General features: G+C 40.1%; 1 protein-coding gene and 1 long non-coding RNA gene across 3 annotated transcripts in view; one reads left to right on the top strand and one right to left on the bottom strand.

Annotated features, from left to right (window-relative positions):
* LOC134297414 (uncharacterized) overlaps positions 1 to 26,388 on the top strand; it is a 475,920-nt gene that overhangs the window by 112,755 nt on the left and 336,777 nt on the right. The gene's annotated exons all lie outside the window — the stretch shown is intronic.
* LOC134297413 (uncharacterized) overlaps positions 1 to 26,388 on the bottom strand; it is a 474,592-nt gene that overhangs the window by 112,822 nt on the left and 335,382 nt on the right. The gene's annotated exons all lie outside the window — the stretch shown is intronic.

Genomic DNA, 26,388 nt, shown 5'->3' with positions numbered 1-26,388 from the left:
CATTCACACTTACACAATCATGCAGATGCTCCATCCCCAATCGTAGGCCATGCACAACAGGACCACCCTTGGGATGATGGGCTCTTGGACCCATCTCAATGGATTGTCATTGACGAATGCACTGGGGATATGCACTTTTGGCTTCCTTGACCATGGCCTATTCTTCCAGCTCAGGGGAAGGTCACAGGGGCTTACATGTCTTTACACGAATGCACAGAGCATGGGAATAAGCAAGATGAACTCCAACTCTTAACACAACACCACACTTACGATGTCATAGGCATCACTGAAACCTGGTGGGATGACTCCCATCACTGGAATGTAGCCATTGGGGGCTATAACCTCTTTCACAGAACTAAAACAAAGGGGAGAGGAGGGGGAGTAGCTTTATATGTCAGAACAGTTACGTTGCAGAAGAAATGCAAGACTGTAATCCAGGAAACCACCTTGAAAGCATCTGGATAAGAATCAAGGGAACCAGGACTCAAAAAGATCTCGTTTTGCCTTCCTCAACCATGGCCTACACTTCCAGGAGGATGGCCTACTGGCAAATGATGTGGTGTATCTCACACAAGTAGGAAAACACCTTTATGCACACAGACTCACAAACCTCATCAGGTCCACTGGGGGAGGGGAACAAAAGCCTTCCGAACAGTATTTTACCCACGACCACGGGAAACTGCCAAAAGGCTAAATGAAGGGCTGCACAAACACAGTAAAGACCAGGTACTGAGAGCACAATAATCCCAAATAAACAGCTTGCGGTTAAGAATCAAGGGAACCGGGACTCAAAAAGATCTTTTTGTGGGTTCTACTACAGACCTCTGAGCCAGGATGAAAGACTTGATTAAGCTTTTTTCAACAGTTGACCAAACAGACACAAAGAAGAGATATAATAGTAATGGGCAATTTCAACTATCCCGATATCTGCTGGAAAACAAACTTGGCCAAGAGTACAAAGTCCAAAAAATTCCTCAGTTGCCTTGCAGACAATTTTATAGTCCAGAAGGTAGAAGAAGCAACAAGGGGATCGGCTACTCTTGATCTCATCTTACCAAATGTGGAAGACCTTATCAATACAGTCGAAGTGGTCAGATCCTTAGGGGCAAGCGACCATGTGATCCTGCAGTTCGCCATACAAAGGAAGGCTGAAACTAAGACAAGTCAAACACACATTCTGGACTTTAAGAGAGCTGACTTCCAAAAAATGAAGAAAATACTGAGTGCCATTCCATGGATGCCAATACTAAAAGACAAGGGAGTTAAGGATGGATGGGAGTTTTTCAAAAGTGAAATACTCAAGGCTCAAATGCAAACAGTGCCAACAAAGAATAAAAATAAGACAAGTGCAAAGAAGCCAGAATAGATGTCCAAATAACTTCTAACTGGGATAAGACTCAAAAGAGACATGTACAAGAAGTGGAAAAGGGGAGAAATCACCAAATAAGTATTCAAAAGAATAGCCAACTCCTGCAGGGAAAAGGTTCGCAAGGCTAAAGCGCAAAATGAGCTCAGGCTTGCCAGGGACATTAAAAACAACAAAAAAGGCTTTTTTGCTTACGTCGGTAGAAAAAGGAAGAACAAGGAGGCGATAGGGCCTCTGCGAGGAGAAGATGGGGTGATGGTGACAGGTGATAGGGAAAAGGCAGAACTGCTTAATGCCTTCTTTGCCTCGGTCTTCTCACAAAAAGAAAGCCATCTTCAACCTCAGCAACTTGAAATTGACAAAGGATTGGGGGAAATCCAACCCCAAATAGGGAAACAAGTTGTCCAGGAACACCTGGATGATCTAAATAAATTCAAGTCCCCAGGGCCAGATCAACTACATTCGAGAGTATTTTTTTTTAAATCATTTTTATTGCAAGATTTGTAAGCAACAGTGTTAAATTTTCATATATATATATATATATATATATATATATATATATTCTTGATACAATAAAAACTATGGATGGTTAGGGAAGGGGAGGAGAGGGGGGGTCGGGCGATACCAAAAGGTTACAGGTTCGAATCTGGGGGGCGGAATGAGCGCCCACTGTTAGCCCCAGCTTCTGCCAACCTAGCAGTTCAAAAACATGCAAATGTGAGTAGATCAATAGGTACCGCTCTGGCGGGAAGGTAACGGTGCTCCATGCAGTCATGTTGGCCACATTACCTTGGAGGTGTCCATGGACAACGGTGGCTCTTCGGCTTAGAAATGGAGATGAGCACCAACCCGAGAGTCGGACACAACTGGACTTAACATCAGGGGAAATCTTTACCTTTATGATACCAATAGACATTTACTGAATTGAATTCTTGGTTGTGCCTTATTGGTAATCAATAAAGACTATGTGGGCTATGATGTTTCATTCTCAAAGGAGGGAGAGGAAGCACAGCATTATAGTAATGTTGGTGTTAGATACTAATGCATCACTTTATACTTAATTTTTGTATTATTTAGTCACAAATCCCTCCAAACGAACCCTCAGCAACATTTCAACAGTAACCAAAAAAAAAAAAGGATGACTCTACCAGTTGTATTTTTATATGTCCTTGTTGCTTTCAGAAAATAAGGTGCCATTAAATATAATCACTTATAAAAACATACCTCCAGTTTAGATGAGCAAAAGGTGAATTTGTGTATTGTGCTAACATGGGCACAAAGGTTTCATATCAAGAATAGTTACCTTTAAATTAGTCTTTCTCTCTCTCTCTCTCTTTGCCCATCACTATTTGTAATTGTGTACTCAGGTTTTTTCTTAGGCTCTCCATTCTTAATTCTATTTGTTTTACCAGCCTATTGGTTTTGTCTTTTGTCTTTGAATATGGCTTAAACAGAAGTTCAGTCTGCTCATCATCAGATCAAGTACTGGGAATATCTCACCATTTGGTTTTGTTTCTCAATAATTTTGATATGTAAAACAGTGACTAGGCAGTTTGAAGTAAATTCTGCCTTTTAAACTTATCATCTAAAGATGGGATAAGAGACGGCAGCCTGTATGCCCAGTGTGTGTTTCCAGTATCTTTGACCAATCCAGAAATTAGGTGCATTGGGTTTCCTTTCCTCAAAATCAAAATTAATGTAAGCATTTCAATTTCATTATTTTTACTATCCCATATATTCTGTTGATCTATCAATTATTACCTTTAGTTAAGCACTTAATGCATGCTCTCCTTGCTGTGATTTGCCATTTCCACCATTCCCTCCTAATTTTTATTTAGCAAAATAATAATTCCCATTACCTCATTTTTTTCCTGATATTCTTAGGACTGTTAGAACTAGTGCATAAGTGTATGTGTTGTGAGTTGTTATAGTAACCAACTATTTTTCTCTCTTGTAAGATCTTTGTGATAACATAAGAGTACATTCAAATAAAAGTTCTTAAGCAAGTTTTCTTTATTTGAAAGCATTTCCCTACTTTGCTGAAGCAAGGTTCATCCTCTGCTGTGTTTGCTTTGCATCTCTGGGTACAGTGTCAGTAGTTCTATATTTATGTTGACAAGTGTAATACTGTGAATTTTGAGTGGTTTCATGATGCTCCAGAGAACAAGACCAATGAAGTAAGCATAATAAGAACCAACTACAAGTAGTTCAACTGTGTTCTATACAGTCATACCAGCCACATGACCTTGGAGGCATCTACGGACAACACCAGCTCTTCTGACAACACCAGTTCTTCAGCTTAGAAATGGAGATAACACCTCCCCCCAGAGTTGGACACAACTAGACTTAATGTCAGGGGAAAATCTTTACCTTTACCTTACCAGTGGTGAAATAATTTTTGGGGGTATTTAAAATTACTTGGTTGGATGGTGTTAAGTATGGTTTAGCTCTGTATTTCCAGCATTAGCAGGGAGTTGATTGTTGGATGAGTAATAACTGTAAAGTTTGAAAATTCTATATCAACCAGGATAAATAAAGAGTTAAGTTATTAGCATCCACAGCAAACTAAAATGAACTGATCATAGATTTTGGGATGCTGTAAGGGGAGTCTATAAAGAAAAGAATATAGAATTAGAAGCTTATCTGTTTCAACTGTCAGATAGGGTCAGTTGGGAATAGAGATAGGGACTGGAAAGGGGCCAGATAGGCATTGATTAAATCCTGAGAGGGACAGTTAGAGATAGAGTCAGGGAAAGAGAAATGGCCAGAGATTGAAATGAAGAAGATCACTGTAGGGACTATGGTTTCAGGAGAGCTGGAAAGCTATTACTTTGTTTTGACTAAAGTTTTGCCTGGTATTGTGTACAAAGTCTGGTATTGCTAGATGTTTAACACATTATAAGGTTTATTTTAAAATCTGTATACAATAAAATCACTTTCATAGTTTATTTCTGTGTCTGGATGTATTATATTTCTGATTTATTAAAGGAAATAAGTCATGCATTACTCACTTTTTAACAGATTAGACTATACAGACTGATGTCACTTTGCAACCTAGAAAGGGATCATAAAGGTAGAAACACAAGGTGAAATACAGGAGCAAGGTATACTGACTCCATTTGTATACCCTTCTACCACTTTTGATCTATACTGTGGAAGTATGAAATAAGATGTAGATCCAGTAAGGATCACATGGAAGGCTATATAGACACGACATGTTGTATATGTGTTGTATATGTGTAATTGTACATTATTGATTTTATGATGAATTAATTTATGATTGATTGTTTATATTGCCTATTTGCTTTGTTTATTATTTCATGTTGTTAGCCACCCTGAGTCCTCACGGGGAGAGGAGATGGGATACAAATAAAGTTTTTTTTGACTGATTGATATATAAAGGCTTCGTTTACATCTTGCACTGGATATATGCTAGGATTGTGCACAATTTTGAGTACCGGATTCCGATGGTTCGGCAGATTTTGTTTCTGAATCCATGAAAACAAGCCTGGCACAGGGCAGTTGAAGCCTTAATTGGTACAGGTTGCAGCAGCCAGGTCTTTTCAGGGGATGGGGGCTAATAATAGGGACCAACGGGGCTGAGTAGTATTTTCCCTGAGGTGGAGGTGGTGGCATGTGAGCAGGGCAGCCTTGCAAATCAGGAAAGCTGTAGATCCTCCTTTTTTGCTTCACCAGCAGGCTCCTCCATCCCTTCCTGAATGCCCTTCCCCCTACACCTGCTTGAGGCAAATGAGATTTTGCTTTCCCAGCAGCACTTTGTGCAGAGCAAGCATTGAAGGAGCCTTTGTTCCTCCTGGGGCATGATGGGAGTTTTTAATCTCTGTGTGTTTCTCACTTTCTTTCTCAGCCAGTCAGAGGCCTGGTTGACTGTGCCCAATCCATCCCCCCCCCCCTTTGTGGCATGCACTTGTTACTTCAGTGATGGAGAAATTGGCCTTTAAAGTTTTCCCACTGGAGCCAATGGACTGAATCTTTCCAGCATGAAAACAGAAACCTCTCCTGAATTCGGGAAGTCCCCTAAAAATGGAATGGGGGGCAGCCAAAAACTGGACACCAAAATGGCATAGGCTTTTGCCAAACTGCACACACCTAATGTGTGCAGGTTAATGCCAGTAGCAAATTCCCTCCTTCTCAGTCCATGTTTTGAGTGAAAACACAGAGAAAAGGTAGTAAAGGGCTTAGATATTTTATCTAGCAATTGTCACATGCCCTTACTCTTCATTTCTTTGCACACAATGGCTTTAGATAACTACTTCCATAGTATCTCCTTCACATACACAGTGATTTCATATTTCAAAATAAAATTTATGTCTATGACAAGTAGTATGCTCAGATATGCAGGACTGACTACACAAAAAAACAGTTTATAGTTCCTTTTTGGAGCCATTTATTTTCAATATTGCTTGTTCAGAGATTTATTTTTGATGACTTATAAGGGTATTAAACTTTTCAAAAACATATCTGTTGATTTTTAGTTTGCTTGCCATTGTTTTCATTTTTTGTCTTCCCCATCTTTGTTTCTGATGAAAACAAAGCAACGTTCATAAACATTGAAATTCTAATCAGTCTCCAAGAAGCTAAAGGAAGTAATGAATGGTATATTGAGATGAGGGATGTTTTAGAAAACAAATTAGCAAGGATTAGAAGAGCCAATCAGGAGGCAGATTCTGGTGTCAAACACGAGCAATAGAAGTGTCCTGAATAAGGCTGGAATGACAAAAACATTAAAGCAAAATGACAAAATTTAAGGAGAACATTTAGTATATTTAAGATCGTTCTTTTAAAGAAATGATACTAAATAGATGTACTTAAAATTGTACAAAAGGATAAGGCAGGAAAGGGAAATAAATATACATTGATTTGTAATCATTGGTACATAATGGACCATACCTTCTTTTTACAATTTTCAAGTAAATTCATTTTCCCTATTCACAACAGTTGTATAGCAGGAGGGATACATACCCGGGGAAGAATCATAGAATCATTGAATCATAGAATAGTAGAGTTGGAAGAGATCTCATGGGCCATCCAGTCCAACCCCCTGCCAAGAAGCAGGAAATTGCATTCAAAGCACCCCCGACAGATGGCCATCCAGCCTCTGCTTAAAAGCCTCTAAGGAAGGAGCCTCCACCACAGTCCGAGGCAGAGAGTTCCACTGCCAAACAGCCCTCACAGTGAGGAAGTTCTTCCTGATGTTCAGGTGGAATCTCCTTTCCTGTAGTTTGAAACCATTGTTCAGCGTCTTGGTCTGCAGGGCAGCAGCAAACAAGCGTGCTCCCTCCTCCCTATGACTTACATATTTGTACATGGCTATCATGTCTCCTCTTAGCCTTCTCTTCTGCAGGCTAAACATGCCCAGTTCTTTAAGCCGCTCCTCATAGGGCTTGTTCTCCAGACCTTTGATCATTTTAGTTGCCCTCTTCTGGACACATTCCAGCTTGTCAACATCTCCCTTCAACTGCGGTGCCCAGAATTGGACACAGTATTCCAGGTGTGGTCTGACCAAGGCAGAATAGAGGGGTAGCATGACTTCCCTAGATCTAGACACTATACCCCTATTGATGCACGCTAAAATCCATTGGCTTTCTTAGCAGCCACATCACATTGCTGGATCATGTTTAACTTGTTGTCCACAAGGACTCCAAGATCTTTTTCACATGTACTGCTGTCTAGCCAGGCATCCCCCAGTCTGTATCTTTGCATTCCATTTTTTTCTGCTGAAGTGAAGTATCTTGCATTTATCCCTGTTGAACTTCATTTTGTTAGTTTCGGCCCATCTCTCTAGTCTGTTAAGATCATTTTGAATTCTGCTCCTTCCTTCTGGAGTGTTGGCTATCCCTCCCAGTTTGGTGTCATCTGCAAACTTGATGATTCTGCCTTCTAACCCTTCGTCTAAGTCGTTAATAAAGATGTTAAACAGAACCGGGCCCAGGGCGGAACCCTGAGGCACTGCACTCGTGACTTCTTTCCAAGATGAAGACGACGCATTGGTGAGCACCCTTTGGGTTCGTTTGCTTAGCCAATTACAGATCCACCTAACCGTAGTTTTGTTTAGCCCACATTTTACTAGTTTGTTTCCCAGAAGGTCATGGGGGACCTTGTCGAAGGCCTTACTGAAATCTAGGTACGCTACATCCACAGCATTCCCTGTATCGACACAACTCATAACTCTATCGAAAAAAGAGATCAGATTAGTCTGGCATGACTTGTTTTTGGTAATTCTGTGTTGACTATTAGCAATGACTACATTTGTTTCTAAGTGTTTGCAGACCACTTCCTTAATGATCTTTTCCAGAATCTTGCCTGGTATCGACGTGAGGCTGACCGGACGGTAATTGTTTGGGTCGTTCTTTTTTCCCTTCTTGAAGATAGGGACCACATTCGCCCTCCTCCAATCTGCTGGGACTTCTCCCATTCTCCAAGATCTCCCAAAGATGTTTGCCAGTGGTTCTGAAATAACCTCAGCTAGTTCCTTCAATACTCTTGGATGTAGCTGATCTGGCCCTGGGGACTTGAATTTGTTTAGAGCGGCCAGGTGTTCCTGGACAACTTGTTTCCCTATTTGGGGTTGGATTTCCCCAAATCCTTTGTCCATTCCATGTTGCTGAGGTTGAAGATGGCTTTCTTTTTGTGAGAAGACCGAGGCAAAGAAGGCATTAAGCAGTTCTGCCTTTTCCCTGTCTCCTGTCGCCATCACCCCATCTTCTCCTCGCAGAGGCCCTATCGCCTCCTTGTTCTTCCTTTTTCTACCAACGTAAGCAAAAAAGCCTTTTTTGTTGTTTTTAATGTCCCTGGCAAGCCTGAGCTCATTTTGCGCTTCAGCCTTGCGAACATTTTCCCTACAGGAGTTGGCTATACGTTTGAATTCTTCTTTGGTGACTTCTCCCCTTTTCAACTTCTTGTGCATGTCTCTTTTGAGTCTTAGCCCAGTTAGAAGTTCTTTGGACATCCATTCTGGCTTCTTTGCACTTGTCTTATTTTTCTTCTTTGTTGGCACTGTTTTCATTTGTGCCTTTTAAAAAACTCCCATCCATCCTTAACTCCCTTGTCTTTTAATATTGGCATCCATGGAATGCCGCTCAGTATTTTCTTCATTTTTTGGAAGTCAGCTCTCTTAAAGTCCAGAATGCGTGTTTGACTTGTCTTAGTTTCAGCCTTCCTTTGTATGGCAAACTGCAGGAGCACATGGTCACTTGCCCCTAAGGATCCGACGACTTCTACTGTATTGAACAGGACTTCCACATTTGTTAAGAATAGATCAAGAGTGGCTGATCCCCATGTTGCCTCTTCTACCTACCTTCTGGACCATAAAATTGTCTGCAAGGCAAGTGAGGAATTTGTTGGACTTTGTGCTCTTGGCCAAGTTTGTTTTCCAGCAGATATCAAGATAGTTGAAATCGCCCATGACTACTATATCTCTCATTTGTGCCTGTTTGGTCAGCTGCTGACAGAAGGCTTCATCAAGTTCTTCATCCTGGTTTGGAGATCTGTAGTAGACACCCACAATGAGATCTTTTTGAATCCCAGTTCCCTTGATTCTTATCCAGATGCTTTCAAGCTGGTTTCCTGGATTACAGTCTTGCATTTCTTCTGCAACATAACTGTTCTGACATATAAAGCTACTCCCCCTCCTCTCCCCTTTGTTCTATTTCTGTGAAAGAGGTTATAGTCCGCAATGGCTACATTCCAGTGATGGGAGTCATCCCACCAGGTTTCAGTGATGCCTATGACATCGTAAGTGTGGTGCTGTGCTAAAAGTTGGAGATCATCTTGCTTATTTCCCATGCTCTGTGCATTAGTGTAAAGACATGTAAGCCCCTGTGACCTTCCCCCGAGCTGTTTATTTGGGATTATTGTGCTCTTGGTATTTGGTGCTTGCGTTTGTGCAGCCCTCCGTTTAGCCATTTGGCGGTTCCCTGTGGTCATGGGTAATATAGTGTTCGCCAGGCTGTTGTTCCCCTCCCCCACTGGATCTAATTTAAAGTGCGCCTGATGAGGTTTGTGAGTCTGTGTGCAAAAAGATGTTTTCCTACTTGTGTGAGATGCACCCCATCACTTGCCAGTAGGCCATCCTCCTGGAAGAGTAGGCCATGGTCAAGGAAGCAAAAATGCTCCTCTTGACACCATTTTCTGAGCCAGTTATTGACCTGTACTATTTTTCTGGCCCTTGTAGAGCCATGTCCTACAACGGGGAGGAGGGATGAAAAGATCACATGTACATTACACAGTTTTAGCTTTCTTCCAAGGGCTTGAAAATCATTTGTGATCTTTTGAAAAGTATGCCTAGTGGTATCATTGGTTCCTACATGAATCAACATAAGGGGGGGGGGTGATGTAGGCATTCCTTAGTCCCAACATTCCTAGCACTTCAACAACCTAAAATTTCAGCCAAGCATTTCTAAAAAACAAAACAGAAAAAAAATCAGCACAGTTACCAAAGGAGTGAGAATACAGCAAATATAAGAGTGCTAGGTATGAATAAAAATCAAAACATCTCTTTGCAATGTTAGAAATTTGTAGACAAAAGGGACATTTAAATGTGGGATGATTATATGTGCTGACAATGTCTTCATATCCACCACCCTTCCATAGCTACATTCCTGCTTCCAAGAAATACTGATGGAATTTTTTGGCAATGGGTTTTTGCGTATTTCTTTCCACATGTGTCTGTAATGCAGATATGAGGGAGGGGTAATGGAAGCCTAATCTCAAAGAATGCTGTACATACATATATACTTGATTGAACTGGAACACATGTGGGAAAAGCTCAGATGTGTGTGGGCATAACTACATAAAACAGCTCATAGAGAACCAGGTTAAAATGAAGTTAGTGTCAGAATATGATGAGCTTTCACTAAATTAAGCTTGACTAAATAGAGTTTCCCTAAGTATGGGTTATTCAAAACTGCACACTTGGGCAAGAAATGCAGACAAGCAACTCCTCCACACGGACCAGTAAAATAGGTCCGATCCATCTAGAACACCAGATCAGGCCAACATGGTGGCAAAATAGGGACTCCCTGAACCATATCAGAGGCAGCAGGAAGTTCTGACTGTCCAGCCATAGCAAAAATGGTCTGGTATCACTGGGCAACCAAGTCAGGGGTTCCTCTCCCCATTAGTCACAGCTGTCCCAGGCCATGTTACACCATCTACCTTGATCTGTGCCACTTGTCTGATGTTAGCCAGAGTGCCAACTCAATAAGGATACTATAAGAGAGAAGTAAACAATTGCTCTGGATGACATCAGATAGAGCACCCAAGATAAGGTTTATGGGGACAGCCATGATACAATGGGAGAGGATGTCAGGGAAAAACTCAAATTCTGCACCAGAATTCAGATTTTCCCCTGAGTTAACTTATCTCGAGCATTTAGATGCCAAGGGGTAAAATGATGAATATATGTTCAAGGATAATTTCAGGAGCACCATCAATCCAATCACAAATGGAATGATTGCAATAAGTACAGCTTTTATATTTATCTAGCTCTTCTGCCCAGTGTTTTTTTTACAAGTTAGTGAATGAACACTGAACATACGGAATAAAATTAGATCTGGCATTATAATTTTAACCATTTGAAAATACAGGTGTATTTATGCTTTGAGAGCACCAGCCTTCATTTTAAAGGTACTGCCTGGATGTCACATGAAGTAACGATGATAGTCTGCTCTTTGTTATTTGTTTCTGCCTCTTTGTCTGTTGGTGCTACCTCCATGACTGCTACTTACTGTATTCCTTGCAAATTAAAAATATATTAGGGGTTGAAATAAATGTATCCTATTATGCTTTAAATATTTTTCTTGCGATAAAACTGAGGCATATTCAGGATGTTCTGAAGTATAGTTTTTCTCCTTCACCATTATGTATACAGATAACTTTACCTCCTGGATTGCATGTGCTTGAAAGCTTTTACAAGCAGTAACATCCACAAGGGCATAGATTTAATCTGTAGTCATTAAAATTAACACTGAAATATCCAGTATCACAAGATAACGCCATGAATCAGTGCACTTTTAAAAAATGCTAAAAGGAAATGTAATAATAATGTTAAATGTGATGTCTTACTTTTTCAAATTCCAATCTAAAAAGAACAATAACTGCATAATTCAGTGAACTGGAACACACACATTTTTAGATTATATGATGCAATTGTGAATTATAGCCTCACTCCTGCCTGAAAGACTTTTTAAAAGGAGGAAAAACAACAGACAGTGAAAACTGGTTTAAAATGGATCATCTATTAAGATAACCTATGCAGGGCCAAGATTTTTTTTTTTTTTTAGCAAAATGAAGGATTTACTTACTGTGAGAGATTTTCATTTCAATGAAAGAATTTGCCTTGGAGTAATGTTGAACTTCTAGAAATATTCATTGTACCATATAATTATCTGCAAGAGACTTTTGGTATTATTTTAAAACTAATTTATGAAACTGTATTTCATTTGTATTTCATATGCCTACTTGGAAAGCTCAGAGAGTTAAAGAGAGGTACTGGTTAAACCAATATCTTATTGAGAAAGTTATTTCCTGTTCCTGGCCAGTTTATTTTCATACACCTGCTGTTTGGAAAAATGTCTGTCTATTTTTTCAGTAATAGGATTAGAGTTCCCAGCAAGCTTGCAAAAAAGAAAAGAAAGTATTTGGTCTAATACTCTTGACATTTCTGCCAATGCAGCCTAAAAATCCCAGTGAATTTCTGATGTCGGGTCTGATCCACTACTACGTCATGTTCCTGGAGATGTTGTTCATTTCAATGAGTTTTTCTAATAGTGTATCATATCCCTCAGCTAAAAAACCATTTTTAAATATCAAAAGAGAAGGTGCTAACCCCTATTACAAAGCAAAACTAATCAACTTTTTCTGCTATATAAACTCTTAGTCTGCAGAAAAAAAGATATTTCACTTCCAGAAAATCTGGAGAATTGCTTCATAACTGAGACCTTAATTAACTTCAACAACAGGGCTAAATTAGACTTTAAAATCTTCACGTCATCTCAAAAAAGTCAAATATTTTCTCCCAATATAGCTTTAGTATTTTTATTTTTTATATTTTGTAACATAGTGATAAATGTTGAAGTTTAGGAAATCATGACAATGTACATATAGGATAGTATGCATGGAAAAGTATGAGCCGTAACATATTTATCATACTTACCAGTTTATTAGAACAGCATGGCTGTGAGCCTATAGGTAAACACCACTCACTTCTGAATGTTTACATTAGGCCAGTTTTAGCCTTAACTACAAATGACCTATTAAAATGAATTAGTGAACATGAATACAAGTTCAACTGATTTCAATTGATCATGCATCACTAGAAAGAAGAAGAATGCTTGAAAAGGTATAAGGCAGCAGGAAAGAAAGAAGACCACATACAGATGGATAGATTCCATAAAATGATGGGTTGAATTTACAAGACCTCAGCAACTTGGCAATTAACAAAAAGTTATTTTTGGGAGTGAATCTAGATTTACAGTATAGTACATCAATTTTCAGCAAAAGATCTTCAGTCAGCTGAAGTCTATCATTCAATACGAAAAACAAATAAGGTCATTGCCTTTTCAGTAGTGGCCTATGGAACGCCCTCCCAAATGATGTCAGGCAGGCTCCCTCCCTTCTATCTTTCTGCAGGAAAGTTAAGACCTGATTGTGGGACCAGGCCTTCAATCAATAACAGCAGCATCAATTACTACCACCCTAGAATTTAATGACAGACCAGTTATCAGACTCAAAATGCGCCAATTGTGTATTTATATGTATATTTTTATCAATGTTTAATGTATTTAATTTTAATTGATTGAATTGTCTGTAATATTTTTATATGTGTTTTATTGTAAGCCGCCCTGAGTCCCCTATGGGTGAGAAGGGCGGGATATAAGTATTGTAATAAATAAATAAAATAAATAAATAAAGAACAGGTCACTCAGACCCAATTGTATTCCAAGGTAACATCAATGGGCCTGCCTCTCTGCCAAAAAGATCAATCTGTATCCACAGATGAGGGCTTGACATTGAGCATGCTGATCAGAAATTTAAATGAACAAACAGGATAATATTGACAACCAGATAAATATAACACCACTACTCCCCATGTTCTTTCTGGATTTGGCCAAACCTGCTGAGTTCAACAGTCCAGTTCTAGTGTCATTTGTATAGTTAGGCCAAATGAGCCACAGAAGGCGGAACTGGTGAGCCATCACAAACAGTAGAAAATGGCAGACAAAATTGGCATTTTCCAGAAAAGGCTCTGGCTGAGGCTTGGCATAAGACAAAAGCACAGCCCTGAAAGACAACACCAGGATATTCACTATAATTAAGTAAGTAATATAATGGAGATTTATATTTTATCTAAGTGTGTGTGCCTTACGCTACCGCTGAGTGTGACTGCTTAACTTTGAATTGACAAGGCTTGCTGACTGCGGGTGGGGCATGCACTCTGTTATATTTTTGAAGACATATTGAATGATTATAATAATGCGAATGATATAATATTTATTTTTATCCCACCCCTTTTTCAATTCAGGACTCAAAGCAGCTTGCAGCAAATCAAAACAAACTCAAAAATCCATAAGAAGCAGAAGTTAAAATGATTTAAATCAAAAAATCAAAACGAGATGAAAATATATGCACAGACACCAACATAACAATTAGTAAGGTGCAGCATATGTTTTAGTGGGTCAGACAATTCTTGATTGCAAAAAGAAAAAAAAAGGAGGCTGTCAGTCTAACTTCTCTAGGAAAAGGGTTCTAGACCCTGGGAGCAGTCACTAGGAAGATCTTCCTATGTGTTCCCACCAAATTTACCTATGAGGGCAGGCACTATGACAGAGGGAAGCCCCCCCCCTCAACAAACCTCAAAAGCATTTTTAAGGGAGAGTACAGTCTTTCAAATAACCTGGACCTGAGCCATATAGGTATTTATTGAACTTTTGATCTATAACTTTCAGCCACTGAAGCTGTTGCAACAAGGGAGTTGTGTGTTCTCTGTATCCAGCTTCAGCTAGCAATCTGGTTGTGGCTCTTTGGACCAGTTGAAGTTCCCAAACAATTTACAAAAATAGCAGCCCATAGAGCATATCACTGTCACAGAATGATCAGATTGAGATGTAATAGCTGTGTGTTACCTTGACCAGATCTGACCAAACCTCAAGGAATTGGTGCAACTGGTGCACAATCTTTAACTGTGCGAACCCATTTTTAGCTGAAACCTGAGCTGTCTGAGGGATTCAAATAGGAATATTTTCCATACATTGTATGTGCTAGTATATCTAAAAGATGCCAAATCAAAATGAAAATGATTTCTGTTTACTCTCACAAGATGAACCATCTCTTCAACTTTTCATGCAAATCTGATAGTTAAATTATGATTAGAAAAATATTAGAGCTATGATACAGTGCAGATTTGTAATACTTCTAGGACTGACTCCTTAGATTAGAAGAAAGTTTGTACTTAAAAAGTCATATGGGTCTACATAAATGACAAAGATCTTTTAAAAACTACCCATCTTGAATCCACTAAAGTTATTACATCATTGAAGAAAATGCAACTGTGAAAACAGGGTTTTTTATTTTCCTTTTTTCCATTGAAGCTGTGTAATATGTGGTCATACAAATCAAAAGCCTATTGAAATGCGAAAAGTACAAACAAGCTGTGCCCCCTGATCCACATATGGAAAATTTCTAAGCCATCCTACATACAAAAAACTTATTAGTGTTATTATGCCACGGTGTTCACTGTGGGTAATACAAAGCACTTCCCATTCAAAAGAAATGTTACATTGCTTGAATTAGCTGAACAATTACTGTAGAGCACCATTAACATTTACACTGGAACACATTATCTGTCTTTCTATCTTATCTTATATTGAAACAGAAATGGTATTGATACAGCACTTTAAAATATCCAAAGCACTTTAGAAGATACCAGGTCAGCAAAATACTCCTTGAAAGTTTATCAACATTATCAACCCTATATTGTTATATGGCCAAGGTAAAGTAGATTTGCTACACAAGTCCCTTCCAGACAGGCCCTATATCTCAGGATCTGATCCCAGGTTTTCTATTTATCCCAGATTATCTGGCAGTGGGGACTAATAATCCTGTTTAAAGCAAAAAAAACAAAACAAAAACCTAGGACAAGATCCTGGGACATAGGGCCTGTCTGGAAAGGTCCTCAGCTGCTATGGGGAGTCCACATCACACAAAGCTAGATTAGTAACACATCCACTGCATCCAGCCTTTAATCTATGTTTGTAGAACAAGGGATTTACTTGGAAACTTTGTGAAAGCTCTGGAGAAATCCTGCCGTTTTGGCATGGTGGACAACTGGATCAGGTTGGATTCGGTCCAATCTACTGTCCATACTGCCAACAAACCACTTGTTGTATTGCCATTAGCAAACAGCTCTCTCCCAGATGCTTGATGGTAACATTACATTTTTGATGATGTCATGTCTAGCAAGCCTCTGGGAGATAGTTGCTTGGTGGTGGTGATGGGTTGGTAGTCCTGGTGCATCCTCAACCCAGTCAGCTCTATGGACAGCCAAAGGGTTCGGAAAGCTCCCAAGCTGCATCTGAGCCAGCTCCTGAGCCCTTTACAATAGACTTTTCTAGAAGATGTAGTCATAGCCACAATTATAAACCTCACCAAATGATGTAAACTGTTTATTTTCCTTTTAGGCAAATCTGTTCAACAGGTAATCTTGAACCTAAAACCATCTCTCAGCCTAACCTATTTTTTCCAGGTTGTGAAAATAAAATAGAGACTGTGTATATGAGATGATTGGAGAAAAGATCTCAGCATCTTCAAAAAGTACATACGAGGGTTGAATGAAAAGTAATGCCTCCACCTTCATTACTTGGGGTTGGATGGGAATATTTTAACAAATCAAACGCAGAAATAATCCTTAGATGGAGCTCTTTAACTACCACTATTCCACATAATCACCAGACAATTGGATACATTTCTGTCAACGATGAACACATTTTCTGAAGCCGTCACGGAAAAAGTAGACACTATGTTTCCTCAACCAGCATCTCACAGTACCCATCATGCACAGATCTTCCGATAGCCAAGCCAAGCAATAATGTGACCCACACGTTCTTGTGATATGCCAATTATGCTTGAAATTTCTCTTTGAATGATACGATCATCATGAATCAATCTGTCAACCTTTTGCTTGTGAAACTCGGTGGTTGCTATCACAGGACATCCAACTCTTTGTTTGTCATGCAAGTCAGATGTTCCCACCTCAGCATCTGAAAACTTACTCGCCCAACGACGCACAGGACTCACATCAACACAATCACCATAAAACAGCTTGCATTCTCTGATGAATCTCCTTTGGGGTGACACCTTCTGCTGTCAAGAATTCAATGACTGCACGTTGCTTAAGTTGCATTAACCGACCGTCTCCGCAGGGTTCCATACTTTGCACTTTAACAACACAACCATTCAATGCTAAGGCTTGTTGCCAAATGGAACTGTACAGGAGAGTACCTGCCGCATACCAGTACTGCCATCTGGTGAGGAGTTACAAAGGTAGAGGCATTACTTTTCATTCAACCCTTGTATATATCACCATTGCAGAGGGGCTGGATTCTTTCCATGATAAATCAAACCTGTGTTTCTAAAGATATTAAATTTTGCAGAATACATTTTAATACATGCTTATGTGATGTAATTATTAGGATATATATAACTTTATATATATTAAATATGAAAAGTTAAATTTACCCTATCACTTACATTGCAATAGCCAATATTTTCCAATGTGGTTTTTTTTGCCAATTTCCTATCTGAAATAATTGATAACTTTTTTCAGGTAAGAAAAGTAAATCCAAGAGATCAAATAAGGCATCTGCAGGCAGAACTTTAGCCCTTAAGGTAGATCTTTCTCAAATCCTGTTTTCAGAAAGTTGAAAGCAAATATATCATTCAGAGAAATATATTTTGAGTTTTCTATTTCCCTTGTCTGGAGCACAGCATTATCTTACACCTTAGGGTAGCAGTAGCAGATCAGAGTCAATCCTTTCCTTGCCTACCAATGCAAATTTTAAACATAAACTTGGCATGCTTGCACTAAATTAACAGTAGGGAAATGATTCAGGGGAGAAATCTCTATACTGTGAAAAATCTAATATGAAGCTGATAGGAAAAATAATCCTATTACTAGACTCTGCATATCCGTTTTGAATGGAACCCTTTGCAATAAACATATAGTTAAAAAAAAACACAAAGTAATAAACTACCTAAGCAAACATTGTGATACTTTTCTCTTAATAAGTGTAAGAAAAGTAAAACATGCAAAAAATCTACTGCTCTGTCCTTGCAAAAAAGTGAGAATACAAATATCTGAATAACCATATTATTCTGTGTATATTGACTTACATATTGACTCAGATGTAAGATCCAATTTGTTCAGTGGGGCTTAGTTCCCAATAAATGTGCATTGGATTACAGCCTTTGGGGAGTAAGGCTATGTTTTTCTTTTAGACAAGTTCATGAAGTATGGCAAGTACTACTTGCATCCTTCTTCACTGAAATAAAGCAAGATCTTTTTGGTGGATTATTAAGGTTTTTTAGAAAATGCAGAAGATCAGCACATATGAGACATGAGCCTTATTAGGCTTTGGTCGAGTAGATCAATTAAATCAATGTGATTTACACAACAATTGATTCAACAAATCTGACTTAGGTGGGTCTACATACAGGGGCGGTTCAAGCCATATGCAAAGTACGCAAGTGAGGAAGCCGTGCGGAAGGCACGATCCTCTGGGGGGCGCCCTCATGTGGATATATGTAGTTTGCGTATAGCTCTTGAACCGCTCGGAGAGCCGTTGCTGGTGAGGGAAGGGCTGCTGCTGCACCCATATGAAGCAAGGGACGCGAGAAAGCCTGAGTACCTGCCTCTGGAAGTAGCGAGTGAGCGACACCTTCCTTCCTTCTCTCCCTCCCTGCTTCCTTCCATGCCTCTCTCTGCCTTCCTGCCCCCTTTGGCCCTCCACCCCACCCCTGCCTCTCTCTGTGTGTGCCAGGACTCAACGGGAGCACTCCTCCTCCTGAGTTTGGAAAGGGCTGTCCAGCTGAGGCTCCTGGGGCTTGCCTCCTCGAGACACTTTGGAGGGAGCCGGGGTGAAGGCACCTCGCTGAAGCTCTGGGCGCCCTTTGGGGCAAAGAAGTGCCTCTCTCCCCCATTTGCCAGCAGACTAGAGCCAGGTTAGCCTCCTTTGACCCCCTCTGGCCCCCAACACTTACCTCCCCTTTGCTTTTCCAGCCGGAAAGCCAGGACTGCCTGCAAATGCAAATGGAAAGTAACACACAAAGTGGGAAAGGCCAGGTGGATCTCTTCTTCACACAAAGAGGGAAAGGCCAAGTGGATCTCTCCTACTTGCTCACGATGGGCTCCCATTAGCTATTTGGCACTGTTTCAGCCAATACTGGCCAATGGGAGCTCTCGTTCTTTTCCTCCCTCCCTCGCATGCGCCTGGAAGTCACATCCCCTCCTGTTGCCTTCCTCAATTAGCAGCAACACGTGGCACACCCTGCGAGTTAGGCCAGAAATGTAGAGAAGGTTTTTTATTTGTGGGTTGCTGTGAGTTTTCTGGGCTGTTTGGCCATGTTTGGGAGGCATTCTCTTCTGGCGTTTCACCCACATCTGGGGCAGGCATCCTCGGGTGTTGTGAGGTCTGTTGGAAACTAGACAAGTGGGGTTTATATATCTGTGGAAGGTCCAGAGTGAGAGAAAGAACTCTTGTCTACTTGAGGCAAGTGTAAATGTTGCAATTGGCCAGCTTGATTAGCATTGAATAGCCTTGCAGCTTCAAAGCCTGGCTGCTTGCTGTTTTTTATTTATATGCCTCTCCTGATGTTTCACCCACATCTATGGCAGGCAGAGCCAGCTAATACCTCCCAACAAAGGATTCCCCCAGGCATGAAGCAGCCAGCCTTTGAAGCTGCAAGGCTATTCAGTGCTAATCAATCTGGCCAATGGCAACCTTCCCACCTGCCTTCAACAGTTCTTTCTTCTACTCTGGACATCATTCCACAGTTATATATACACTCCACTTGCCTCATTTCCCACAGACCTCTATGCATAGACCCTCCCTGATTGACTTTGCAGCTGCAAGGCCATTCAATGCTAATCAAGTTGGCCAATTGCAACATTCACAAATGCCTCCAACAGACAAAAGTTCTTTCTCCCACACTGGACATTATTCCACAGGTACATAAACCACTGAAAATCAACAAAACCTGGCTACCACCATTTAAACACTCTAAAACCAGGACAGTGAATAAAAAACAACACTCTCAAAACAGAGGCATTGCAGACAGCCAACAATCACGGCCAGCTAACACCTCCCAACAAAATATTCCCCCAGGGAGGAATAAGCCAGGTTTTCAGGTTCCAAGGCCATTAACTGCTAATCAAGGTGACCAATTGACTATGCCACAGCAACTGGCATGGCAGGGCACAGCTAGTAGAATAATAAAATGTTAAGTTAGAAGGGACCTTAAGAGCCATCGCATTCAACAGCATTCTGTCATATAGCAATGCACACTTAAAGCACTCCAGACAGATGACCATCTTTCCCCAAAGATGGAAAGTCCACAACAGTCCCATACAATCAATTCCACTATTACACAGAATACAAACATTATTCCTAATATTTAGATGCTTCATTTCCTAGTTTTAGGTTAGATTAGGTCATTGTACCTTCAAGCCATTCCTAACTTATGGCAATCCAATCACAGGGGTTGCTTGGCAAGACTTGTTCAAAGAGAGGATGCTGCTGCTTTCCTCTGAGGCTGAGAGAGTGTGACTTACCCAAGGTCACCTAATGGGCTTCCATAACACAGCAAAGAATTTGAACCCAGGTCTCAAGAGCCATCGTTCAAAGCTCAAATCACTACACTGCTGTCTTAGGCTTGACAATGGCCCCTTCTAAACTGCCATATAAAATCCAGATCATCTGCTTTGAACTGGATTATATGGCAGTGTAGACTCATACAATCCAGTTCAAAGCAGATAATGTGGATTATCTGCTTTGATAATCTTATATGAGAGTGTAGAAGGCCTCTTAGACATGGCTGTATAAAATCCACATTGAACTGATTATATGGCAGTGTGGACTCAGATAATCCAGTTCAAAGCAAATAATGTGGATTATCTGCCTTGAGATTCTGGGTTATACAGCTGGGTGGAAGAGTAGGCAAGGATTAAAATCACCGTGTTGCAGCCAAGGCTAGCAGAGCATGGGTTACTTAAAACCAACAGACAGGTTTGTAGCAAGACTTATCATTAAACATACCTGATCATTAAGCAACATGACTTCTTCTGTCTTTGTACAGAGACACACAGCATCTTCCAAAAACCAGTTTATCCATCCCTTTGACATAGAGCTCTGCCTCTTCTTTCTTTCTCTCTTTCTTTGGGGACATCTACACTGTAGGATTAATGCAGTGTGACCTCATTTTAACTGCCATGGCTCAATGCTATGGAATCAAGGGAGCTGTGGTTTGATGAGATCCCAGCACTTTTTGGCAGAAAATAATAATAATAATAATAATAATAATAATAATAATAATAATAATAATAATAATATGTTGTCAAAGGCTTTCATGGTCAGAATCACTGGGTTGCTGTGAGTTTTCTGAGCTGGATGGCCATGTTACAGAAGCATTCTCTCCTGACGTTTAATCCACATCTATGGCAGGCATCCTCAGAGGCTGAGCTCTGTTGGAGACTGGGGAAGAACCTACAGGCTGAAAAACCTACAGCAATACAAAAAATACACTGCTTACTCGAAATGTTAATTCCACCCAATTAGTGTTTCTTTGTACTGGCTCTTGTTTTCTAAAGTTTTAATTTGTATTTATTTTACTCTTGGTAACTGAGCGTGATATATACATCTTAGGACCTAAGTAACCTAAAAGTACCAACTCACATCTGATTTTGGAAGCTAAGCAGAGTCAGTCATAGTTAGTACAGTAGAGTCTCGCTTATCCAACCTTCACTTATCCAACGTTCTGGATTATCCAATGCAGTCAGCCTCCCGCCTGGATCCACAGCTATTTTTTTAGGCAGCAAGGACTGAAGTTTTTACGGATTTAACTTCTGACAATGTTGTTACTGCAAGTTTATTTTATGCAATTCTATCTTTACTTGCAGTCACTTTGTTAACAGCCAATGTGTTTGTAGTCAATATTTTCAATACATTGCAATGTTTGGTGCTAAATTCGTAAATATAGTAATTCCTACATAACATTACCATATATTGAACTGCTTTTTCTGTTGATTTGTTGTAGAAACATGATATTTTGGTGCTTTATTTGTAAAATCATAAGGTATTTTGATGTTTAATAGGCTTTTCCTTAATCCCTCCTTATTATCCAACATTTTTGCTTATCCAACACTTTTATTTTTCAGTGATTTTTTTTTTGGGGGGGGAGGGGGGAGGGCACCAAAATTCTGTTTGCTTACACTTGAAAATTACCTAGGGCCGGCCCTGTCTACATATAGCAAACATGCCAAAGTATATAATAACAGAAGTGTCATTAGAGTTGGACAAATTTTTCATTTGTACATTAAATTCATTTCAAATTCAAATCGAAAGCACTTTTGAAGCAAGTTTTGAAACATCTGCTCACTGCCTTCCTAATATTAAGAATTTGAATCAAAAGGCACCTTTTTCATCTGTTTCGGATGTCTTCGGATATAGCTGTAGCCCCTCTGAGAGGTGAAGCCATGTTGGCATGCCTTTCAGCCAATCAGGATGGAAGGAAGAGGGGCGGAGAGGTGGGGCCATCATTCTGGTAGCGTTTTAAAAAAATGTTGTTTGAAAATTCTCAAAAAAATTAGTAGATGGGTCAAACATTATGAAACTAGGCAAAGAGTTATGAATATTTGCTTCCATTCTGGCAAATTTCATCTCAATAGCTTTAAAAATGAAGCAGAAGGAAGCCTCTGAATTTTCCCCATTTATTTAAGTGCAAGTGAAGCAAGAAGCCATTGTCTGGAAAAAATCCATTTCCCAGAAGCCTTGGGCTAAGCCAATCAGGGCAGAAGGAAGAGGGGCGGAGAGGCGGGGCCATCGTTCTGGTAGTGTTTTAAAAAAATGTTGTTTGAAAATTCCCAAAAAATTGGATAGGTCAAACATTATGAAACTTGATAGGCAAAGAGTAATGAATATTTGCTTCCATTGTGGCAAATTTCATCTCAATAGCTTTGAAAATGAAGCAGAACAAAGCCTCTGAATTTTCCCCATTTATAAAAGCATTGAGCTGAAGCAGACATTTCTCTAATAGTACTATGCCCGCTTTAAAACTACAATTCCCAGATGTCCCAGGCCCTCTCTCCTCTTAATATTTCCCAACCCCTTTTGTCCTCACTTAGAATCATTGAATAGTAGAGTTGGAAGAGACCTTATGGGCCTTCCAGTCCAACCCCATTCTGCCAAGAAGCAGAAAATCGCATTCAAAGCACTCCCGACAGATGGCCATCCAGCCTCTGCTTAAAAGCCTCCAAAGAAGGAGCCTTCACCACACTCCGGGGCAGAGAGTTCCACTGCTGAATAGCTCTCACAGTGAGGAAGTTCCTCCTCATGTTCAGGTGAAATCTCCTTTCCTGAAGTTTGAAGCCATTGTTCCATTGGGTCCTAGTCTCCAGGGCAGCAGAAAACAAGCTTGTTTTCTCCTCCGTTGCATATCTATACATGGCCCTCCTCATGTCTCCTCTCTCGCCGCCTTCTCTTCTGCAGGCTAAACATGCCCAGTTCTTTAAGCCGCTCCTCATAGGGCTTGTTCTCCAGATCATTTTAGTTGCCCTCCTCTGACCACTTTGACCAAACTTTCATACGGTAAGTGAATTCATGGAAGGTATGAGAAGTTTAGAGAGAGAGAGAGAGGGAGAGAAGGAGGGAGAGAGGGAGGGAGGGAGAGGTTTGAGTGTTGGACTCCGGTTGTGGCTTGATTCCCTACTCACCCACCCACTTGGACAAGTCACACACTCTCAGCCCCAGAAAAGCCAAAGAAACAGGAAATAGCACTTTCAAACCAGGAACTGATTTCCTTATTCAGAGGCTGATGGCTAGCTGTCAGGAATGATTTGATGCTGTACTATGATTTCTGCTCCTGGGTGATAAATGTCATTTCCTAATTGGTTCTGTCATAGAAACATGGCAAAATTTATGACACTGCCTAAACTTTGTTTTTGCACAAGGGACATGGAGCACGTTATGGTTTGCTAGGACACTGTCCACCAATTTAACAAAGTTTCAGCCACAAAAACAAAGTTTCTGAAATAGAACAATGACTTTCAAAGTAAGGACAACCCAATGAAACAGGAAATAAGACTTTCAAACCAGGAACAGATTTCTGCAATTATTAAAAAATGGTTTATTATAAAAGCTATGAAAATTCACCAAAATCAAAGCATAAGGGAAACGTTCTGAATTTTGGTGAGCTAGCAGTGTTAAATTGGTTCTACCACTGTATCAAGTTTGAAGAAGATAGCTCAAAAAATGAGGGCAGGAGAGTCCTGCAAATTCCCCCGGTGCTGTTTTTGGCCACTGCACATGCACGTCTGCCATTAACGAATTAATTTTGAATATTCCAAACATTCTTAAGTTTTGAAACTTTTTGGGGCCAAATTTCGGAAGTAGTTTCAGAAATCAAGCGCCAGTGCCTCCTACTTTAGAAGCAGGTTTAGAACCATTGTTTTCATGGATCGCTCATGCCTAACTGTCATTTCCATCTTTGAGGGAAGGAAACTAGTTACACATCTGGTGCTCTCTGAGGTTCTTTTCAAGGAGCTCTCACCCAACCATTGTCATAAATTTGACATGGAAAGGAGAAGGGGAAAAGATTCCAGGTCCTGCAGCTTGACTTATACAAAACCCCTGCAAATAACAGACTGTTGTGTAAGTATCTCATGCATTTGGGGATATAGATGAATGAATAAACATTAAGATAAAGGCTTGGCCATTGTCAATGCTATCATTTCAGCTGCATATTATGAAAACAGGCCTTATATCTTCCGGATCCTGATTGAGAACTGTGCTGTATCTGTGCTTTGTTAGTCTGTGTCAGCCCAATTTACCACCATAGGCTACATAATCCAACCTACATAACTGTATTGAACTTCAGTTGACGTCTGTAAATTACTGTGAATGTTTATTTAGATTTTATGTCTTGTCTGATTCTGTGTGACTATTTTGGTTTAATTTATTAATGTTATGTTCAGTTCACTGATATTAGGTTTAATTTGATGTTAGGTTTTTAACGCTGTTTTCATATGTGGGGTCTTGTTGGGATTTTATGCCAATATTCATCTGTTTTATGAAGGCATTGAATGTATGCCATTGTTTGTTGGAATCCGCCCTGAGTCCTTTCAGAGAGATGGGGCAGAATAGAAATAAAGTTGTTTATTATTATTATTGTTATTATTATTATTATTATTGACACAACGACTTTGTATGACACAGCAAAAAAGATAGATATGCTGGATTTCATATCACAAAATCACAAGTTAAACACTTCCCAAGTGTCTAGGACTGTGTGATGTATTTTCTGATGATGTGTGCAGATCCCAGCAGGGTGGCCTTTTGCAGTTGGCAGATCGTAATTTTGTCAATATCTATTGTTTCCAAATGCCGGCTGAGATCTTTTGGCATGGCACCCAATCACCACCGGGACCACCTGTACTGGTTTCTGCCAAAGTCTTTGAAGTTCAATCTTGAGGTCTTGATAGTGGCTGAGTTTTTCAATGCTACTGTCACATGGTATGGTGACATCAATAATCCAAACCTTTTTATTTTCCACAACTGTGAGGTCTGGTGTATTGTATTCCAGAACTTTGTCAGTCTGGATTCGGAAGTCCCACAGTATCTTTGCATGTTCATTTTCCATTACCTTTGCAGGTTTGTGATCCCACCAGTTCTTTACTGCTGGGAGGTGGTACTTGAGGCATAAGTTCCAATGAATCATTTGGGCCACATAGTTGTGCCTCTGTTTGTAGTCTGTGCAATTTTCTTACAGCAGCTGAGGATACGATCAACAGTTTCATCAGCTTCCTTGCACAGTCTGCATTTTGGGTCATCAGCTGATTTTTCGATCTTGGCCTTAATTGCATTTGTTCTGATGGCTTGCTCCTGGGCTGCAAGGATCAGGCCTTCTGTCTCCTTCTTCAGTGCCCATTTGTGAGCCAGAGCCAGGTCTTCTCCTTATCAGCTTTTCCTTCAATTTTGTCAAGGAACTTTCCATGCAATGTTTTGTTGTGCCAGCTGTCAGCTCTAGGTTGTAGTGAGGTTTTCTTGTACTGATTCTTTGTCTGCTGTGAGTTTCTGATTTTTGACTTCAATCAAGGCAGGTTCTTCACTTTGCTTTACATATTCTGCCAGGGCATGTTCTTCTTTGACTGCTTGTTTTACTTGTAAGAGTCCTCTGCCACCTGATCTTCTAGGCTGATATAGCCGATCAACATCACTGCGAGGGTGCAGTGCATGATGAATGGTCATGAGTTTTCTTGTTTTTCTGTCCAAATTGTCCAGTTCCACCTGTGTCCAGTTTATAATGCCAGCAGTATATCTTATGACAGGTATGGCTCAGGTGTTTATGGCCTTGATGGTGTTGCCTCCATTGAGCTTGCTTTTGAGAATTTTTCTGACCCTTTGTGTGTATTCTTTGCTGACCACAGTTTTCACATGTTCATGCTTGATGTTGTCCAGCTGTAATATGCCCAGATATTTATAGGCCTCTGGCTGGTGACACTTTATTGTTTGGCCATTAGGCATATAACTTTCAATTATTTTTCCTTTCTTCAATGCCACTGTCGAACATTTGTCCAAACCAAACTCCATGCTGATATCAGTGCTAAAAATTCGAAAAGTGTTAGTCAGAGACTGGATTTCAGTTTCCATTTTCCCATATAGCTTCAGGTCATTCATGTACATCAGATGTGAAATTTTGTGAGCTTTCTTAGATGTTTGATAGACGAGATTTGT

This window comes from Anolis carolinensis, chromosome 3, assembly GCF_035594765.1.
Source record: "Anolis carolinensis isolate JA03-04 chromosome 3, rAnoCar3.1.pri, whole genome shotgun sequence".
NCBI classification, from domain to species: Eukaryota; Metazoa; Chordata; class Lepidosauria; order Squamata; family Dactyloidae; genus Anolis; species Anolis carolinensis.
This window is presented reverse-complemented; position numbering and strand designations above follow the sequence as displayed.